At 47.0% G+C, this 7,233-nt stretch overlaps 1 long non-coding RNA gene across 1 annotated transcript; it reads right to left on the bottom strand.

Moving 5' to 3' along the window:
• Positions 1–777: 777 nt before the first annotated feature.
• LOC122171887 lies at positions 778–6,275 on the bottom strand. The gene is made up of 4 exons (XR_006172119.1): positions 6,187–6,275; positions 5,772–5,806; positions 4,659–4,695; positions 778–2,202 (listed from the first exon to the last, which is right to left on the bottom strand). It is a non-coding gene; the product is annotated as an uncharacterized LOC122171887 (long non-coding RNA).
• Between the last annotated feature and the right edge of the window lie 958 nt (positions 6,276–7,233).

The raw sequence follows: 7,233 nt of genomic DNA, 5'->3' as shown, positions 1-7,233 counted from the left end.
GCTCCCGCCCGCCGCCCTGCCCTGCCCTGCCCGGCCGGCCCGGCTGTCGGGCGCGGTGCGGGCTCCGCTCCCGCCGGCCCTTCCTCGCCGCCGCCGGTCCCCGGCACCAAAACCCGGACTGGATTCCCGCCGTCCGCGGGGCCGCGCTGCCCGGAGCCGCGGGCGGGTTCCCGTGCGTAGCGCCGCAGCCGCCCGCCGCCCACCTGCTGCGGCCCGGCCCGGCCCCGGCACCGCCCGCAGCCGGGGGGAGCGGCAGCCCTCGGTGTGTGGGACGGAGCTGGGGCGGCTCGGGCCTGGGCGGCGGTGAGGGGAGAGCACCTCTCCTCGCGCGCGTCTGAAATGCAGGAACTGAACCTTGGGGCACGAAAGAGACTTTGGAAAGAAATGTTTCAAAACGGAGAGTTTCGTGACATTGCAGTAACTACTGACGTTTCCTACAGGCTTCTCCACCACTTACTGACGTACCCTATTAAATTATGATTAGAATTGTTTCATCCTTTTCCTCACCATTTCTTCTTGGACTAAGTTTTGAGTCTTATTTGCTTGCTATTTCTGAGCCACATATATCTACATATGTATATTCTCTCCCATTTACAAGCAAATTACAGTAATTCCATTTGCTGTGTTTAGTACCCGTCCCCACATGAATTTTGCTGTACAGAAACATTCACGTGCCACATGCACAAATAATGTACCAGCATGGAACCCAGCCTCCACGACTACTTCTGACAGTGACAAATTAACACAATGATTTTTATTCACTTTGGAATACGACACACAGTGCAGGCAGGAAATTATAGATAATACAGTTACCATTCTTACAGAAATAATGAAAATGCTTTTCCTGTCTAACTAGGGAAGTTGTTTCAATTTTCTCCACCTGGCTTCACAAAACAGCCTCTTTCCCAGGTTTTCAGAGACAACGTATTTCTGGACAAGATCTGTAACAGATTCACTAGCAAATCCTACTGTACCTGGTTTTCCCATAGCATTTCCCCACACGTTGCAAAGTGTGGGCTTTCCCACACTTCTGGGCTTTCCAACCTTATTGGCTGTGCAGTGCTGGCTCAGCCGACCTTGCTGCAGAACAGCGCACAGCTGTGATGTGCTGCCACCAGCCCCAGTGGCAATTCGTCCTCCTGAAGCTTCACGTGTGGCTGCAGCTGTCACAGCAGACGTGGCACCTGTTGAGAGGGTCCGCCCTGGTTTTATGAGGGTAACGATGGAAGGACAGAATTGTGGAGAAAAAAAAAAAAACAGGGCCAACACTTCAGAGCTTTATTTCTGTGTTGAAGATACGATGAAAATTACACTTAAGGTTTGCCTTAAATTGTAGATTCCACCATGATTTTAAATGGCACTCTCAGTGCCTTCATGCTTGTGCCTCAAAGGCATAGGTCTCTAGAGACAGAATCATTCCATTACCTCACAGTATTCAAAGCATTTCAAAGATCCTCAAATCATTTGAATAGCACCACAATCTAATTTTGATCTTCTGCAGTGGCCTATGTTCAGTTATCTAAACTATTACTGTGTTACTGAGGGTCTTGTTCCTACCTGGTATGTACTAGGGTGGATCCTGAAAGACTTCACTGAGTTTTTCCAAGGTCTGTATCTTTTAATTGTAGCAAAAGCAGAATAAAAAATAAGATGATAGACAAACCAAATGCATTATCTCAAAATTGGATGACATGTGCTAGCAGGAACACCCCAAGTAATAGCACAGAGCCCATAGAATCTCATGTAAAAAGCAGTTATTATATAGCTAGGCTTGCACAAACATCTCTGTTAACTTCAGTGAAACCTCACAGTCAGCCTGTATGTGCACTTTGCACTCAGACCTCTGGTCAGCTTACTTCCGAGGCACGGCTGACCTGATGCCTCTCGCTGAGATGTTTCAGTGCGTGAGCACAAAGGATTGTTAACCAACAATCAGCCTTTCAGTTGTTTGTTCTGCAACAGTTGTTTCTACAGTTACTAACCAGGTTCTGTTTTGGGAGCATAGTGGCAGAAGAGAGAAAAGTCCTTAGGGATACACAGCAAAGACTAGGCCTGCCTGCCTGCCTGCCAGATGTGGTGTTTCTCCTTGTGCAGAGGTTGCTCCATCATCCAGCGCACCACCTCCTCCTCTCAGGACTCCATAGGCGATGGTCCTGCAGCTTTCTCAAGGCACAGCAGGAATGCAGACAAACCCTGGAAACACTGGGCAGGGTAAAGGGGAAGAGTGTCACCAAATCCCCGTGGGGGAAGAGGAGGCAAAATACTTTAGGGATTGGGAGGGAAAAGGAAGTCCAGAGTTCACTGGGCAGACAGGCAGGGCAATCCCAAGAAGGGGCTCAAAGAACACTGACTTTTGATCAGTCAGCTGAGCTGCTAATGCTTTTTACTCCTGCTGGGTTAGCACATGAGACAAGAAGCCAGTGTTGACAACTCTGTAACAGATCGGTTAAAAGACTTCTAGCACTTCCCAGGCGTGCCAGGTTGGAGCAGTAGTAAGAATAACTTCTCTTACAGTACTTGATACAAACGATAGAAATGACTGAAATGTTCAATTTCTTCCAGTCTGTCTGACTTGCAGCATGAATAGAACTGCAGCTGAACCTGAATTGCCCTTTCAGCACTTCCCACAGGAGTTAACTTCTGAAGAAAGTTTTTCAAAGGACAGCGAGCCCTAGATACGGGACTCTGCGGTATCTTTACCCTGCTACGTTCACAGACAGGAAAGAGGCAAACACAAACCATAATCCGCTATTGCCCATTACATTTTTTTCCCTTCAGACTCAGTCTTAGCACTTGAGATGAACTGCTGAACAATTCTGGCCCATAGCCACATCCTGCCACCTAGTAAAATCCTTGTGATACACAGGATAATATGGTAACACTTAACTAAACAGTAATCTGCTGACTGGACTACAGCATAACATGCCTCTGACAGAACTGCAGGCTCTGGCCGTAGCAGTAACTGTTTACATGTCAATGATTTCCTAGCTTATTAAAAGTTAATGTGCACATTGACACTCTCTTCATGTATACAGCTTTCCAAAACAGAAGAAATGTTTCAGATGCTTCTGTGCCTCAAATCTTAGCAATCAGTTCACATTTCCAACGGAAGTAGTGAGTATCTCACCACAGAAAGCCATGAAAAACAATTCCATCAACAGGTATCTTTCCTCCACAAGTTATTCTAGAATTATCTGCAGAAGTCAATTACAAGTGTCAGCTTTCAGGCTGTACTGAATAATAGTCATTTAATTTCTTCCAGTAAATCCAGTGGGCAGCCCTATGCACCAGCCACAGGAAAATTCTGATTTTCCCTGGCACCGACACAAGTAGTCTACACTGATCAAAGTCCGGTGGAGTTTTCTTACTATATATACTTTTAACATACATTTTATAGAGTCCACCTTTTACCTAAGTATTCTTCTTATATAATTATTTACTAAAATATTTGACATTTTGCTTTATTCAGCTTCTGCTACTTTATACCCTGATCATGACTGCAAGCAAAGCTTGCCTGACACAAAGCTGGGGAGTCTATTCTGCTTGGAAAACCACAAGTTCCTCCTCAAGGCTTCAAGAAGGCACTGTTCTGTGACCACCTCATCTGCTGGTCCCAGACCTGTTTCCATCAGGGCCATCAGCCAGCAGCACCAAGCACTACTTGCTGCACACAGACACTGGTAAAGGGTGTGCTTGAGCAGGGCTGACAGCAGCAGTGTGCAGACATTCCACAGTGTATTTTGCTGGATTGCCTGTAATCCTCACCTTGGCATTCTGATTTCTTCTTCTTCCGCCCTCCCCCTGCTGCCCCCCTCCCCGCCCCCCCCCCCCCAACCATAAAGAAAGAATGCATTTCTTGGTTTATTTTCTTTAGTCTCTGAATAGTTTTGTCTGTTAATGCCAGCTTTTTCTTATCACTAGAGGCAAGATCCCCTCTGCTCCCACCTCCTCCCCAGACCAATCCTATGCTTCACTCCCTCGCCTTTAAAAAAGCCTAGCACCAATTGGTGCTAAGAAGCCCTCAATTTTCTGCTCACTTAATCACATTTTTCAAAACACAACCTGCTCAAGTAGTCACTTCTCATTTTTTAGTGTGCAACAAATCTATTTGTTTGAGCCTTAGTATTCAGACCAGCACGTGCACTAATCACGTGCATTCCACTTCTCTCATAATCCCAGGCATTTGAGACCCTGCCAACTTCTTTCTTTGGGAACCTGCCTTCTCCACACCCCCTTTCTAAACTTTGCATTTGTTTTGCTTTATAGTGATCACTGAAGTTCTCACTCCAGCTGGGAGGACAGTCAGGCACCTTCAAGAACAAGGGAATGATTGACAATATTAGGCGGAAAATTTTCTACCAGATGCTGCTTGAAAGGAGAGGTGGCAACCTTCTGACCCCCTTTTCAATGAGCACAATCATCGCTTCTGTGACATCCCTCTGCCCCAATCATCAACTGAGTGGGGAGCACAAGGTCACTTCTGTGTCTGGCTGTTGTGCAGTAAAATCCCACCCCGCAGACAGGGCTATGCTTTTTGCTTGAAGGAGGTTCCAATGCCAGACATGCATTGGAATGAAACAGCAAAATCCATCAGCTATTAAGCATCGCTCCTCTCGGTTACTGCTCTGAAACATTTATGAGTTCTGAATAAATCTTACCGGTCTGGAAAGGAATTCTGGATGTTCCATCCTTGGACTGTGAGGGAATGAATATTGATGAGAAAGGTATGGCTTCTTTAAACCCCCTCACCAATGTTTTTGTAATTAACTATTCCAACAAGTAATTTCACAAAACTTACACTTTTATATCTCTCAAAAGGCTTTGTTTCCCAGAAAAAAAAAAAAACCAAAAAAAAAACAAAAACAGGGCAGCCACCAAGCTGAAAAAAAATTATAAGACTAATGTTTTCCTTCTTAACTAGTACAGAGAGACCATCAAAGGAAAGGAAAAAAAAAAAAAAACAACAAAAAAAAAACAAAAAAAACCCCCCACTTTTTCTTAACAAAATCAGCACAGGACAAAAGCAATAAAAAAAACCTATCCACAATGAGAATAGAAACATGGAAAATATAGGCCTTGCATGCAAATGTCTGTGGCATACAAGAAAGAAATGTCTCTATCTGGATATGCATTTTACACAAAAATCTTTTGGGGGATTTTAAAGTGGTCTGTGCTCACCCAAGCACAACAGCAGCGTGTGAATGATGATTCCTAAAATTGCACCAGAATATAAAGGATGCATATAGAAAAGGAATGATGGTAGTATTCAAATGTTATTTTAAGTAAGTGTTGTCATTGTAATCTAGTTGGAACTTCACTGGTAGGTTAAATTAAACATGTTAAAAATTGCAAGATTGGGACGTCAACTTCCTCTTTCTCAGTGAAGTGTCAAAGAACTTAGCTTGATCCTCAGTCAACACTGAATTTGCAGAGGTAGCAATTACAAAGAAAATAACTAGCTGCTCCTTTCAGAATGAACAAATGAGATCGAGCACTCATGAAAACATGACTAGAATCATAGAATTGCTCAGGTTGGAAAAAATCTTCAAGATCATCAAGTCCAGCCACAACCTAACCATACCTAACTCTAACAGCCCTCTGCTAAATCATGTCCCTGAGCACCATCCAAATGGTTTTTAAACACATCCAGGGATGGTGACTCAACCACCTCCCTGGAGAGCCTATTCCAGTGCTTAACAACCCCTTTTGTAAAGAAGTTTTCCCTGATATCCAACCTAAAATATTACAGGACGGCACAAAGCAGTACTTACAGACTCACTTTTTACATGGAAACTCCACAGTGAATCTGGTGGAACCAAGGAAAGTATGTCATTATATAGCTGTCCCTCGATGTCACCAATGAAAATACTCCACCCCACACATTAAGCAACAGACATATTTTAATTTTGATCGCATTGCTTACTATATTAAGATAGTATCGTTTTATTCACATCAATGTTTAATTTTTGAAGATGGACCCTTTTCTTTGATAGCGGCACTCCAGATTTTTGGCTTTGGATTTCCCTGCCCCTCTCCTCCATTCAGAGGGCACCCACCCCCCCTCACGGGCTGCGAGGCGCGGACGCAGCCGCCTCGCTCGGCCATCAGCCCGCAGCCTCCCGCCGCCGCACGCTCCGCGTCGAGGCGCAGCCTTTCCCACGCGTGTCCCCTCCCCGCCGCCCGTACCGCTGTCCCTGGCCGCCCGACGGCCCGGCGAGCCCCCGCAGCCCTCGATCCATGCTCCCGCCCGCGATCCTGTTCGGCTTTTGCCTCAGATTCCTCCTCCCGCCGGCAGAGCGCGGCCCGTCAACTTGTGCGGCCCTGTCAGCGCGCTCCGCCATTCCCGCCCGCCGCGCGCGCTGTGTGGGACGCGCTGAGGGCAGGCGGCGGCGCCGCGGGATGGCGGCGGCTGCCGGGTAGACCCCTGCCGCGGGCAGAGGCGGCTGCCGGGCATCCGGAGCGGGTGTACCCGCCTTGGAGCCGGGCCCTGGGCTCCCTCAGAGGCGGCTGTGCCCGCCCTACCCCCCTCCCTCGGTGCAGGCCCCCGCGACATATCTGCGCATTTCCTACGCTATGGCGGCGGTGAGGGCCGAGATGCGCCCTGGCCCCAACGCACTGCGCCTCGGCGAACCGCTGCTCAGTTGTTGGCCGGAGTCGGTTTTATAATTGGTTATAAATAAACATCTGAAAGCCCCAGTTAATGGAGCCAGGGTTGTGTAAGACTTTCAGCTTCCTTCAGTAAACCACCCAAATAGAACCTTTGTAACTCTCCTCTGCGAGGAAAAAAAAAAAAAAAAAGAAAAGTTTGGGAAGTCGATATAAACAAACAGTTCAGCAGTCAGCAAATACAAACAATGACCAAAGCTTGGCTCGCGCACGTCTTGTGATTTTCAAGCTAAAACTGGGAAGTTCAGCTTATGATCTCATTTAGATTGGGGCAGTTTGTAGCCTCGTAGTGAGGTGCTTTATGGACATAACACGCATGTAAACACATGACATGGAACATGCTGTGGGTTTGGGGGAGATACACTTCCTGAGGGCACGGCACGGCCACAGCTGTGGCAAGTTCAGCTCCCACAGTGCTGCAGTCCAACCCAGCCGTGCTGCGTCTCACTGATTTCCCTGGCTGCTGGGGGCTTTGGCGTAGTCCTGGGAGGGTCAATCTCATGCAATGAAAACATTGAATTCTGAAGCATTTGTGTAGAGTTTTTCTGATTACATTTTCAAGTGCAA

The sequence above is a fragment of the Centrocercus urophasianus genome, unplaced genomic scaffold (genome assembly GCF_019232065.1).
Source record: "Centrocercus urophasianus isolate 14NV4802_14NV808 unplaced genomic scaffold, USGS_Curo_1.0 seq_11, whole genome shotgun sequence".
NCBI lineage: Eukaryota > Metazoa > Chordata > Aves > Galliformes > Phasianidae > Centrocercus > Centrocercus urophasianus.
This window is presented reverse-complemented; position numbering and strand designations above follow the sequence as displayed.